Here is a 12,451-nt window from a genome sequence, read left to right on the forward strand (position 1 = left end):
CTTTTGTCTGTGGTTCTTCCTCTTGTCATCTCAGGGAGTTTTTCCTTTGCCACCGTCGCCTCTGACTTGCTCATCAGGAATAAATCCACCAATCCAACCATTTTCTGTACAAAGGCTCTCAGGGAGCCTGGAGCCTATCCCAGAGAACTCGGGGAACAAGGCAGGGGACAATCACACACATACGGACGCATTGGACATGCCAATCAGCCTACAACACATGTCTTTGGACTGGGGGAGGAGACCGGAGTACATGGAGGAAACCCCCAAAGCATGGAGAGGACATGCAAACTCCGTGCACACACGACAAAGGCGGGAAGTGATATATATATATATATATATATATATAGTAGGCATTATTGGTTATGTCTTATACTTTATACATTGCTGTGAAATATAGCGATCTGAACCAGTGTACACCACCTGCAGACCAGTGGGTTGGTGGAGCGCTATTAGGAAATATTTACAAATATTACTCATAAGTTCATACACCCCGATAATCAGAATTAGCATAAGGAGTTGGACAACCGTTTCCCCCGTTACACAGACTTTTCCCTATTTGAATTATTAAAGGGTTGAAACCCAGGGGGTGTTGGAGGTTTAATACACACTGAACTTTCATACTGTGTAACTTTGAGAATTTGTCCCATTGCGAGAATTTGCAATTTTCAGTTTTGCAGCACTATTTGATCATTTTCCCACTTATTAAAACAGAGGAACACCTGTGAACCTGAGCATACAAATTTCTCTCATTTTTGAAAGAAAGTTTATACACCTAAGGGTGTATAAACTTTTGTAATCAACTATACACACACACGTAATCATCCACTTGAGTTTCCTCTTCACAACTGTTGCTGGGTTGTTGTTTTTTTTTGTCCATGTCCATCATGCAATCAGCAAGTTCGGGGGAGTCCTGAAACTCATCCCCACCTTCAGGATCCCTGAGGCATCTCAAGAGCTTTTTTTTTAAAGCCCCATCAATGTCACCAACACAGTTACAATGTCTGACACAACAAATCAACAAAGTTCACTTCAGCTTTGGCTTTCAGACCACTCAGTGCATGGGGGGGGGGGGGGGGGGGGGGGGGGGTAGCCTGGCTGCATAGTCTACCCAAAAGTCATACTGAAATATTCCCCAAGTAATCATAATCAAAATAAATGATTATGTGAATTTTAACACATATAAGGGGAATTGAATGCTGCGTGCCAAAGTGTAGACCATACATTAAATAGACTAACACTAGTACTGTCAGCTCTTCAAGCTCTGTTTTGCTCTCACCTGACTGTCAATACTATGATATAATAGAACTAACTAATTGAGCTCCACAGCTAACATTACTTAGCTAGCTAAAACACAAGCTCGGGTTGTGAGTCATGATGTGAGCTTACTCTCTGCAGTGCTTCGGTTGGCTCTAAGGCTGATGGTAATGAGCTAGCTCGCTAAAATAAGTCTAAGAACTTCTGATGTGTGTGTTTTTATAATCTGATCTGTGTTCTGTGTGCTTTTTACCTCAAAAACCAAATGTTTCTCATTATTTCTTGTCTTCTTTGCCAGCTATCACTTCTGGTGTACCTCTGGGCTCTGTTTTAGGCCCTATTGCATTTTCACTGTATATCTTCTTCTAGGGTGTAGCTTTCAAATGTAACAACATTTATGCCGATGAAACACTTCTGTATTTCCGAAGAACGCTGTCAGTCAACTCAGTTTTGCTATCATGGTGCGGTACTTCTTTCTAAAGTTGCACCGTGATGGTGTATGAAGTATGAAAATGGCCGACAAGTCAAATCCAAAAGTTCTTTAGTTTACTGTGATTTATAAAGATTCATTTACTAAGTTATTCTATACACTCAGAAATGCCAGTGTTTTTTTATTTTTCTGGAGTCTGACTAAGTCTAATTGTGGAAGCTGTCTCAAATGTGAAGAGGGGGATTATGGGTAGTAGGTGGTCGAGACAACACAGGAAAACCCTGCATGATTCAAACAGCTCCAACAGCAACCAACTGCGCTGCAGGGTCGATGCTAATCACAAACACAACCCATGCTGCCAGATGCACCTGGCATCTCTCTCTCTCTCTCTCTCTCTCTCTCTCACCCTCTCCCTCACCCTCTCCCTCACTCTTTCTCTCTCTCTCTCTCTCTCTCTCTCTCTCCTGTGCCAGCTGGAGTGTCACCACAGTGTGAGGTCTTTACACATGGATGTCAAGTCAAATAAAACCAGTTAAAACAGAGCTTTTAACATCAAACCTGAAGACGCTGATGTTCCTCACCTGAACGACTCTGGGGCTCAATTTAAAAACAAAACAAAACAAAACAAAAAAAACAGAAAAAGAGTGGTCCTTTAAATTGATCTGGTTTTTAAAAAAGACCACAAATTGAGTTTTCTGCCCAGGAATATTTCAGGGTTCATCTTAGCAGCTAACAGTGATGCAAACTTTGATTCAAGTTCCTGAGCTGATTCTTTCAGAATGATTCAGCTGATTCGATCTCGCCTTGGAGAAATTAAAACGTCCAAAATGTGCCACATGAAATTCTAGCCTGTACATGACCCACGTCTCAGCGATAATCGAGCTAAACACCACCCACTTTGAGCTACGGTACTGTGCAAAAGTCTTAGGCAAATGCAAATATATGCTTAAATCAAAGATGCCTTCAAAAATAATGAAATTAAATGTTTCTCCATGTTATAAAAAAAATACTATAAAGAGCAGTAAATAGTAATAAATGAAACAAAGTCAATAATTGTTGTGACAGCCCTTTGCTTAGAATTAGTGTGGTTTTATAAGGAAATGAGCTATGCGTGTTATTGCCTGGCTTGCAGAACCAGACGCGGTTCTTCTGGAGACCCAGCGGCCTTCATTATGTTTTTTGTCTGAAAAGTGTCTCTTACCAGGTAATATGCTGCTTTATTCACTAAAATGTGTTTGTACTGACTCGATAATGTAGAAGTCATGAAATAAAAATCTAAAGTTTGTACTAAAAAGAAAAACGGGCGGGGGGGCAAGACTTTTGCACAGTACTGTACTTTCATGACTTGAAGACACTTTTGCTATAATCAACAAGAAACTCACAAAGTTAAACATGACCACATGTATACATTCCTATTGTCTTACTATATGCTCTAGAGCAGTGGAGCTCTACTGGTGCGTTCAAGTCCTCCTTGGAAGTTCGTATTCACAAGCTGGGAAGTCGTAACTACGACGTCAGGCGCGTTCAAGTCACCTCAGTCGGAGAGGTAAGATGGCGGTGTACCCTCTCTTAATTAACTACAAAAAAATATATAGCAAGTTTTTTTCAACTCTACTTCTAGAAAATGAAGAATAAAGAATGCGCGTCAGGTGTGTTTAGATTTTTTATGTGTATTAATCAATTTATGATGCCGCTGTAAACTTTAAAAATACTGTTACATATTATATCGTGATTGTACAACGTTATCGTATTTTGTACAGGCAATTATACAAATTGCCTTTTCTTCTCTTCTCGGTGCCCCTCCTCCCCCTGCCCCACTTCTCTCACTGCAGATGACTTCGCCACTTTCATTTCCAACAAGGTTACATCAATCAGGAACCAGTTCTCAACCCCAGACACGCACAGACCGACTCCTCCTCCATGTAACTCCCAACTGTCCTCCTTCTCTCCCCTCTCAGAGACTGATGTCTCTAAACTCCTCCTCTCTAGCCGTCCCACAACCTGTCCTCTTGACCCTATCCCTTCTCACCTTCTTCAGTCCATCTCTCCCACACTATTACCTGCACTCACACACATCTTTCACACATCCCTCTCTACTGGCACAGACCCTACCTCATTTAAGCAGACCCGGGTTACCCCACTGCTTAAAAAACCCTCACTCAACCCTGCTGCGGTGGACAACTACAGACCTGTTTCCCTCCTCCCTTTTCTTTCCAAAACTCTTGAAAGAGCCGTTTTTAATCAACTCTCCACTTTTCTCACACAGAACAACCTCCTGGACATTAAGGAGTCTGGCTTCAAGAGCAATCACTCCACGGAGACTGCTCTGCTTTCCGTCACTGAAGCCTTACGAACATCAACCTCAAGATCATCCGTCGTCATCCTACTCGACCTCTCTGCTGCTTTCGACACTGTGAACCATCAGATCCTCCTGTCAACTCTCTCCAGCCTGGGAATCACCGGAATAGCTCTGCACTGGGTGGAAGCCTATCTCTCAGACAGGTCCTTCAAGGTATTGTGGAGGGGAGGTATTTCTGAAACCCAGCAACTCACAACTGGCGTTCCACAGGGGTCAGTTCTGGGTCCACTGCTCTTTTCTATCTACATTACATCTCTAGGGCAGGTGATTGAGTCTCATGGCTTCTCATATCATTGCTATGCTGATGACACCCAGCTCTATTTGTCCTTCCAGCCTGACGATCCATCCGTCTCTGCACGTATCTCTGCTTGCCTGTCGTACATCTCGGTCTGGATGAGAGAACACCACCTTAAGCTCAACTTGGCAAAATCTGAGCTTCTTGTCATCCCAGCCTGTCCCTGAGTCAACCACAACCTCACTGTACAGCTCGGCTCAACCGCACTCAAGCCAACCCTAAATTGCTTCCGATGGCAAGCTAGCGCATTGCCTGGCAGCTCTGCTACCGTTGGAGTGTGTGTGAATGGGTGAATGAGACACAGTGTAAAGTGCTTTGTAGAACTGCTAAGGTTAAAAAAGAGCTATATAAGTGCAGATCATTTAACATACCTTCCTGACGACTTCAGTACTGGCCATAATGGTGGCCACCTGACCATCTAACACATCTGTTTTAGTTGAACAAGAACTTCTTAAGGCAGTGATTAGATCAGGGGTGTCCAATCTTATCCGCAAGGGCCGCTGTGGGTGCAGCTTTTCATTCCAACCAAGCAGGAGCCACACCTGATTCCACCTGTTTAATCAGCTGATCTTGGCTTTCAATAGACTAGCTTGGTTGGAATGAAAACCTGCACCCACACCGGCCCTTTCCGGATAAGTAACATGTCAGTCAAACTACTGAATTTCAAGTTAAGTAGTGTGTTATTTAATGACAGAGGATGGATAGAAAGGACATTGGAAACATGAGCAGGAGTGAACAGACACGACTGATGAGTCTCACGATAATACATCTGTAAGTAGCACAAATCTATTAGCGTCACATTTTTTAGGGTTTACAAGCAACCACGATTTCAAAATGGACGAGCTTCAGGTTTGCATTTAAACAACCTGCAGATTAAAAACAATGTTTTTAAAAAAAAAAAAAAAAAAAATTAAGACGACAAAAGAACAAAGACCCGTGTGCTAATGATATCACACCGATAGACAGAGCTAAATAAAATATAAAACCATGATCAAACTCATCGGGGAAAACAGGTCACATGGTGATGGTCGAGAGGGTCATTTTTATCTCTTGATGTCCTGCGGTCAGTTTTTAAATGAAAGGGGGAAACGGTTTTTACCTGCTGAGCTGGAGGTGTGAATTTCAGCAGAATATTACCCAAAACAAATAATCCTCAAGTTCAGAGTAAAACAGAGTAAACGAAATTCTTTTTCATCACGTCCACCACTTTGCGTCTTCTCTTGACTTGTATTTATTTATATTTTGCGATTACGGTAACCGAGAACAGTAAGAAATGATTTCTTTCCTCATTCTGGTTTCGTACATTTCTCACAGCGTACCACATATCACCTAGCGCACGCGTTTACAACACGTGCGTACGTTTCTATTCCCCAAGACGGAAGAAAGGATCCGGAAAGTTCCCCCACTTGTAACAGCATGTACAGACAGCGTGTAAACACGCAAATCTTTTTGTTTGACTACCGAGATTCCACTAATGTCTTCCGCCCAGCCAGCAGCAGAGCCGCAGCGTGATCACGGTGTGAGAAATAACAGTAACGTCAGGTCCTTGAGAAGTGAAGGTCAGTACAGCGCTGTTAGGGGAGTGCGGTTTATTTCTGCTTACACGACAGAACAATATGACTAATGTGTTTATACAGAAAGGACACGGACTGTCGTTCGATCCTCACGCGTACCACGAGAACGCAAACCTACGCTAGACTCGATCTGTGTGATCAGAAATGTGTGTTCTGCTGCTTTACTATCAATCTAAACACCGTAGAAGTTTAATTACGTTCAGGAACCTTAGGAAGACAGTTAAAGCTATTAATATGATATAAACTCCCAACCTTCCAATCGTTGGTCCAGCTGACACTGGAGACTCCTTCCATGTAAATGTTACAGCGCAATTACACGCTGTTTATGTGGAACGCCCGCCGTACCGGTGCCTGTGAATGAGCTGAAACAATAACGTACTAGAACGAGCATATCGACGTATATTAATCATCTCTTTCTGGCCAATCAGATTTGAGAAATCAGTAGCGTTGTGCTAGACAGTAAAATAGGAGTGGGCACAGCATGGAACCCTGTGGCACCCCAGGCTGTAAGGCTGCGCTCACGCCATTTTGGAGTTACCGTAATTACTAGATGTTCACGTCGTCGGACTCTGAAATAAATGAATCTGCGTGCAAAATTCGATTAAACTCTATTGTAAGTCTTTCGCTGATTTTAATATTAATCGTGCAGTGTTGAGACGTTAATAATAGTCAATTATACACATTATTACACAGAAAGATTACGAGACAACTAGTAGATGATTAGAGTAGAGACTTCGTTTATGATTCCGTGCAGTATTAGTCGAGGTACTGTATTATGTCTCTTTCTTCTCTTCTTTCTTTCTTTCTTTCTTTCTGCTTAGACATACTCTGCTCACAGATAGGAAGGATACCTTGCTGGATTAGCATTGCAGCAGCTAGCCACTCAGGCCCCTTTTCCACCCAGGATCGATTTCCCGATGAGGCAAAGCTCTTAAATCACAGTGCCATGGCAGTGCTGACTCCACTCTACTCCTCAACCTGGAAGGGGGGGGCGGAGAAAAAGAAGGGGAAAAAAAACCCTAGCCAGAAATGAGCGCATGTCACAACACCATCTATCACGGGCTGCAGCTGAGGACATGGTCTCCTCGTCTCCTCTCCTGCCCTCAGACAACACCGGCCCCAGAGTTATATCCAGTGTGTCTCCTAAAGTAAGACGGAGCATTACATCACTGGCTAATGGAAAGGCCATGTCAGCTTAGAGAGATGTTTGGCCATATCTTATTAGGACTGACACGCTGTAATGCCACCGTGTATAATTCACCTACATCTCCAACACAGCCGGGCAAAAACAAATACTCACCGAGACACACGCTGCGTCTTCTGAAACAAATTACAGAAGCTAGCCTGCATGTCCAGAGCTACAAACAGCCCAAATATATTATGTTGCTTCTCTGCATTCCAATATTCAAGTGCATAAGCATGTTTATGGAGAGTTTAAAAAAAACAAACGGACGAATCAGTCAACAAGGACAAACTGACAGTCCCATGATGCATTGGGACACCATGGTGATGTTGGCAGGCTGAGACGTCTAACTATGTTTTTAAATTATAATTCCTAAAATTAATTCCTGAGAAATTAGCCGTACAGCTGTACTGCCTTGAGCCTTTTTGCCTCGTACCTCCGAGGTTGGGGGTGGAATCCCAGCTCCGCTCTGTGTGTGTGGAGTCTGCGTGTTCTCCCCGCGCTTCAGGGGTTTCCTCCGGGTACTCCGGTTTCCTCCCCCAGTCCAAAGACATGCGTCGTAGGCTGATTGGCGTGCCTACATTGTCTGTAGTGTGTGTGATTGCGCCCTGCGACACGGTTTGCACCCTGTCCAGAGTGTCCACCGCCTCGTGCGCCGAATTCCCTGGGATAGGCTCCAGGCTCCCCGTGACCCTGTGTAGGATAAGCGCTACAGAAAATGGATGGAAATTATCCAGGAAACCCAGAATGCTGTTGCACAATACACACAGGCAGAGGTATTGCTCAATAGTGAGTACACAGGGTGTTTTAATCACACGTTGGTACGTTCTCTGTTCTCGTGTCCTCGTGAACATATTTCCTAAGTCCATTTCCCTGTTCGTGGTATTGAGAAACACCCGGGGGCTCTGTAGCAGCCACTCATGAATGACCAATTCAAATCAGAGATGCAAATGATTGTGCAAGTAATTACTTGCCATTTGTGAGGTGTTGTAAAAAGCTGTGCTCATCAGGAAATGAATAGGAAAGCATCCCCGCTTCGAATTATCTCCTGTGATATTAAAAGCTTTGTGGCCTTCTGTTCTATAAACTCAGCAAAATTCAAAATGAACAGCTTGTTTTTTTCTCAGCGTGAAGCTATTATGGGAAGACAGTCGAAGACTCCTCTGTCCTGAAGAAGTCGGAAAACTTAAAGTTATGACCTTACCTCTGACTGTTCCAAAGTGTTTACACTGGAGACTCCTTACAGAGAACTTCACCCGCTGAATGTGCTGTTACTATAGAAACGTTAAAACCTGTACAGAAACCTCAGAGCTGCTGTTCTGACACCAGACGTGATGTCTGACTAAACCGTGGGCTCGGGGGTCGACGGAGATCACCTCTGGTGCCTCGGGGTTTTTGAAGCAGCTGAGCACTTTGGAGAAGATTAGGTTTCTCCCTCGACACTTCCCAGACACTAAAGATGCTGGTTAATGCCTATTATAGTCATCCCACATAGATCACTGCGCTCTCGTGTTTGCTTTGGAATAACATCGCTGACGTCACGTCCACGGAGAAATAAATATGTCCGAGTCTATATTTACGCTTTACTACTGTGAAACTGGAGCGTCGAAGACGAGGAGCACGAAGGAAACGTGACGTCTGTGCTCAACCGGATTCCCAATTCATGGAAATGAATAAGTACGGCTCGCAGTGATCGAGCAGAGAGGAACAGATAAGGAGGGTTTAATGAGACACAGAGATAAGAAGAGAAATAAAGAGAGAGAGAGAGAGAGAGAGCGCTGATCTTGATTGAACAGCAGGGAGAGCACTCTAATGGGCCGGTCTCTATCGAATGCACAATCGGACAGGTCTACCTTAATGTACACAGAGTCATCCGTCGTTTCCCTAAAGTGGATTAGAGCGCTCTTTAAAGGTCGGTCAGCAGGCAGGAAGACCACGCCGGACTTCCTGACATCAAGAAGCTTGATCAGCTCGTTGTCAGAACGCACAAACCCCCTCTGCCCATTTTTTAATCTACTCTGCTGTGCTCAGAGTCTCGGCTAATGAAATGAGATGGGCTTGGCCTAGAGACAGCTCGTCCTCCTGATTAGGAGCTGCGTCGAGCTCGCTACGTCTCGCTGAGTCGCTCGTTTCGCACCGGAAACCGGGTCCGTTCTGAACACGATAGAAAGTCGAAATGCCAAGTTTACTGTCATGTCCAGAAGGACGGCGCAGAACACGCAGCGGAATTCCTACGTCCAGTGTGTTTCTCCAAAGGTTTAGTAGCTGAGAAGTTAATAAAGTGTCACTGATTAATGTTTCGCGCTACAGGTTCGATATCGTCTCCAAGCTGAAGTCGATAATCACAGTGTTTTCCCCGGTGGGAAAATTTATTTGGCCCAGGAAAGTTGTAAAAAAATATATATAATTTTTTTAAATCATCTGATTCATCAGCGCACTTCAGCAGGAACGCCATTTCCACCGAGATGCTGTTAGGTGTCAGCAGCATCGCTCTCACTGCGTAAACCACAGCCTATAAATTGAGATTCAATTTATTTGAAGGAGGATTTATGGCCGTGGAAGTCTAATGGAGGAACCTCATCTGGGGTTGTCACATCAGGGAGCACTCCTGTCTAATTAAAATAAGGAGTGGATTTTGTGGACGCAGTAAAACTTGAGCTGTCACCATGAGCCAGAGAGAGAGAGCAAGAGAGAGAGAGAGAGAGAGAGAGAGAGAGAGAGAGAGAGAGAGAGAGAGCAAGAGAGAGAGAGAGAGAGAGAGAGAGAGAGAGAGAGAGAGACAGAGAGAGAGAGAGAGAGAGAGAGACAGAGCGAGAGAGAGAGACAGAGAGAGAGAGAGAGAGAGAGAGAGACAGAGCGAGAGAGAGACAGAGCGAGAGAGAGACAGAGCGAGAGAGAGAGAGAGACAGAGCGAGAGAGAGAGAGAGAGAGAGAGAGAGAGAGAGAGAGAGAGAGAGAGAGAGCAAGAGAGACAGAGAGAGAGAGAGAGAGAGAGAGAGACAGAGCGAGAGAGAGAGAGAGAGAGACAGAGCGAGAGAGAGAGAGAGACAGAGAGAGAGAGAGACAGAGCGAGAGAGAGACAGAGCGAGAGAGAGAGAGAGACAGAGCGAGAGAGAGAGAGGGAGAGAGAGAGAGAGAGAGAGAGAGAGAGAGACAGACAGAGTGAGAGAGAGAGAGAGAGAGAGAGAGAGACAGAGCGAGAGAGAGAGAGAGAGAGAGAGACAGAGAGAGAGAGAGACAGGAAGTCTGGATGCGCCGATAGATTTTTCCAGCCAGATCAGAGCCATGAATTTTACTGCGGAGAGGAGGAAAAGCCAACAGATTACTCACCTCAGTGCTCTTTTCTGCATTGCTTATTCCAAAATATAACGAGGTTCAAACTGCAAAATTAATGGCACCCTTTAAAACAATGGACAAATATAATTGAATGAAATAAACATTACGGGAAAATGACAAAAATTTCCACTCAAACAATTGGAGAAACTGTTTCCTGGGGCAATAGTAATATCTTCTCTCAAATATGTCTCTTCATCGTCCATCCTCATGCCACCGATCACAGATCAGGTTCTTTTCGTCGGGACGTTAGTTAGTGGACAGTTGATGTGCATGTAATGTCATCATGAATTCTGCTGAGTACCGGCAAATTTTACTCAAACCTGGTTGCATGCGACGATTAAATAAATGAGTTAGTGAAAATGAGTGCTTTGTGATAAACAGCGTACGGATTCGAAGCCGTGAGTTCACGCTAGTGAATGTCAGTGTGACACAAGACCGCTGTGTTTCACCGCACAGAGCAGCATCACAGCGACAAGCTACAATTACATTCAAATGTTCCCAATTCTATGCAAATTCTCTCTCACTCTCTCTGTCTGTCTCTCTCTCTCTCTCTCGCGAGACATGCTACTCCTGAGATACCAGACCTGCTTGGTCCATCCTGATGTCCTACTTCTAGTTGGAGTTCTCATCACTTGCTCTTACATTTATGGCGGACGCCCATATAAAGCGCGACTTACATTTATCTCATTTATATAACTGAGCAGTTGAGGGTTTAGGACCCTAAAGGCCCAGCAGTGGTAGCTTGGTAGTGCTGGGGTTTGAACTCCTGACCTTCTGATCAGAAACCCAGAGCCTTAAAGCACTGAGCCTCTACTGCCCCGGTGCTGCTGTTGCCGAGGATGACCCCCACACGGACAGGCTGAAGATGCATGAGATTACTGTGTATGGTTTTACTCAAAAACCATGAAGCTGGCTGTGGATGTTCTTCCTTGGATAGCTTTAGGATTGCGAGTGCTATGCATTCAAGTCTCCACCACTGACTGGTCGGAAACTTCAACACAACAGACTTTAAGTTCAAGCCGATATGAATTCAGAAATGACTCTGATGCTCATCCGCTCCTGGTTACACAATTGCACTTTTTGACTCTACAGTAAACAGTTATAGAAGAGTAATTATTATGATTGTACTATCCAGTGTCACTCAGGTGAGGACGGGTTCCTTTCTGAGTCCGGTTCCTCTCAAGGTTTCTTCCTCATATCGTCTCAGGGAGTTTTTTCCTCACCACCGTCACCTCTGGCTGCTCATTAGGGGTAAATTCATACATTTAAAATCTATATCCTGTGTTTATATATTTCTGAAAAGCTACTTTGGGACAATGTCCACTGTTAAACACGCTACACAGATAAGACTGAACTGAACTGAAATGATGTATGACGCAGTAAAGAGCAAATCCAAATGACGGTCTGAAACGATTCCTCAGCTCGACCCTACGGACCGTGTGGACTGCCGTTTCTTCAGTTCCCCGCTCACAATATTATTATATCTGCAGTTAATTCCCATTTACTGTCTGACGCAGCAAAGGCAGAACCATGCTTTCAGTATCCTGTCACACACGATGTCTCATTAAACGTGTATCGAGGCATTAGGGGGAAAAGTAAAGCTTGTAATGAAGCAGCAGAGATCGCTGGAGCCTCTGGTGAGTACACGCAGCTAGTACTGTTAGCTCGCTTCGCTAATTAAATCTGCTGGTTAAGCTCGTACAAAGCTGAGCATGTAACAACTAAATCAAACTTTTGAATGGATTTGAAACTATTGTGCTGTGTATGAATTGTATAGTGGCGTGTAAGCTATATATTTTGCTTTAAAAAAAAACAACAACAACAACAACATGCTGGACAGGCCACGCCCAATAGCGGCAACGTTAGCGGTCACTACGCACCCACAAGCGAGTGTGAATGCAGGAAACGCTTGTGGGATGTTACCGGAAGCGGCTCAGCGCTGTTCTGTGTAGCTTTGTGGATGGGTTTTAAATAAGTATATATATATATATATATATTTTAATGTATTGCTTGGAATAAC

This window comes from Ictalurus punctatus, chromosome 25 (assembly GCF_001660625.3).
Source record: "Ictalurus punctatus breed USDA103 chromosome 25, Coco_2.0, whole genome shotgun sequence".
Taxonomy (NCBI): Eukaryota; Metazoa; Chordata; class Actinopteri; order Siluriformes; family Ictaluridae; genus Ictalurus; species Ictalurus punctatus.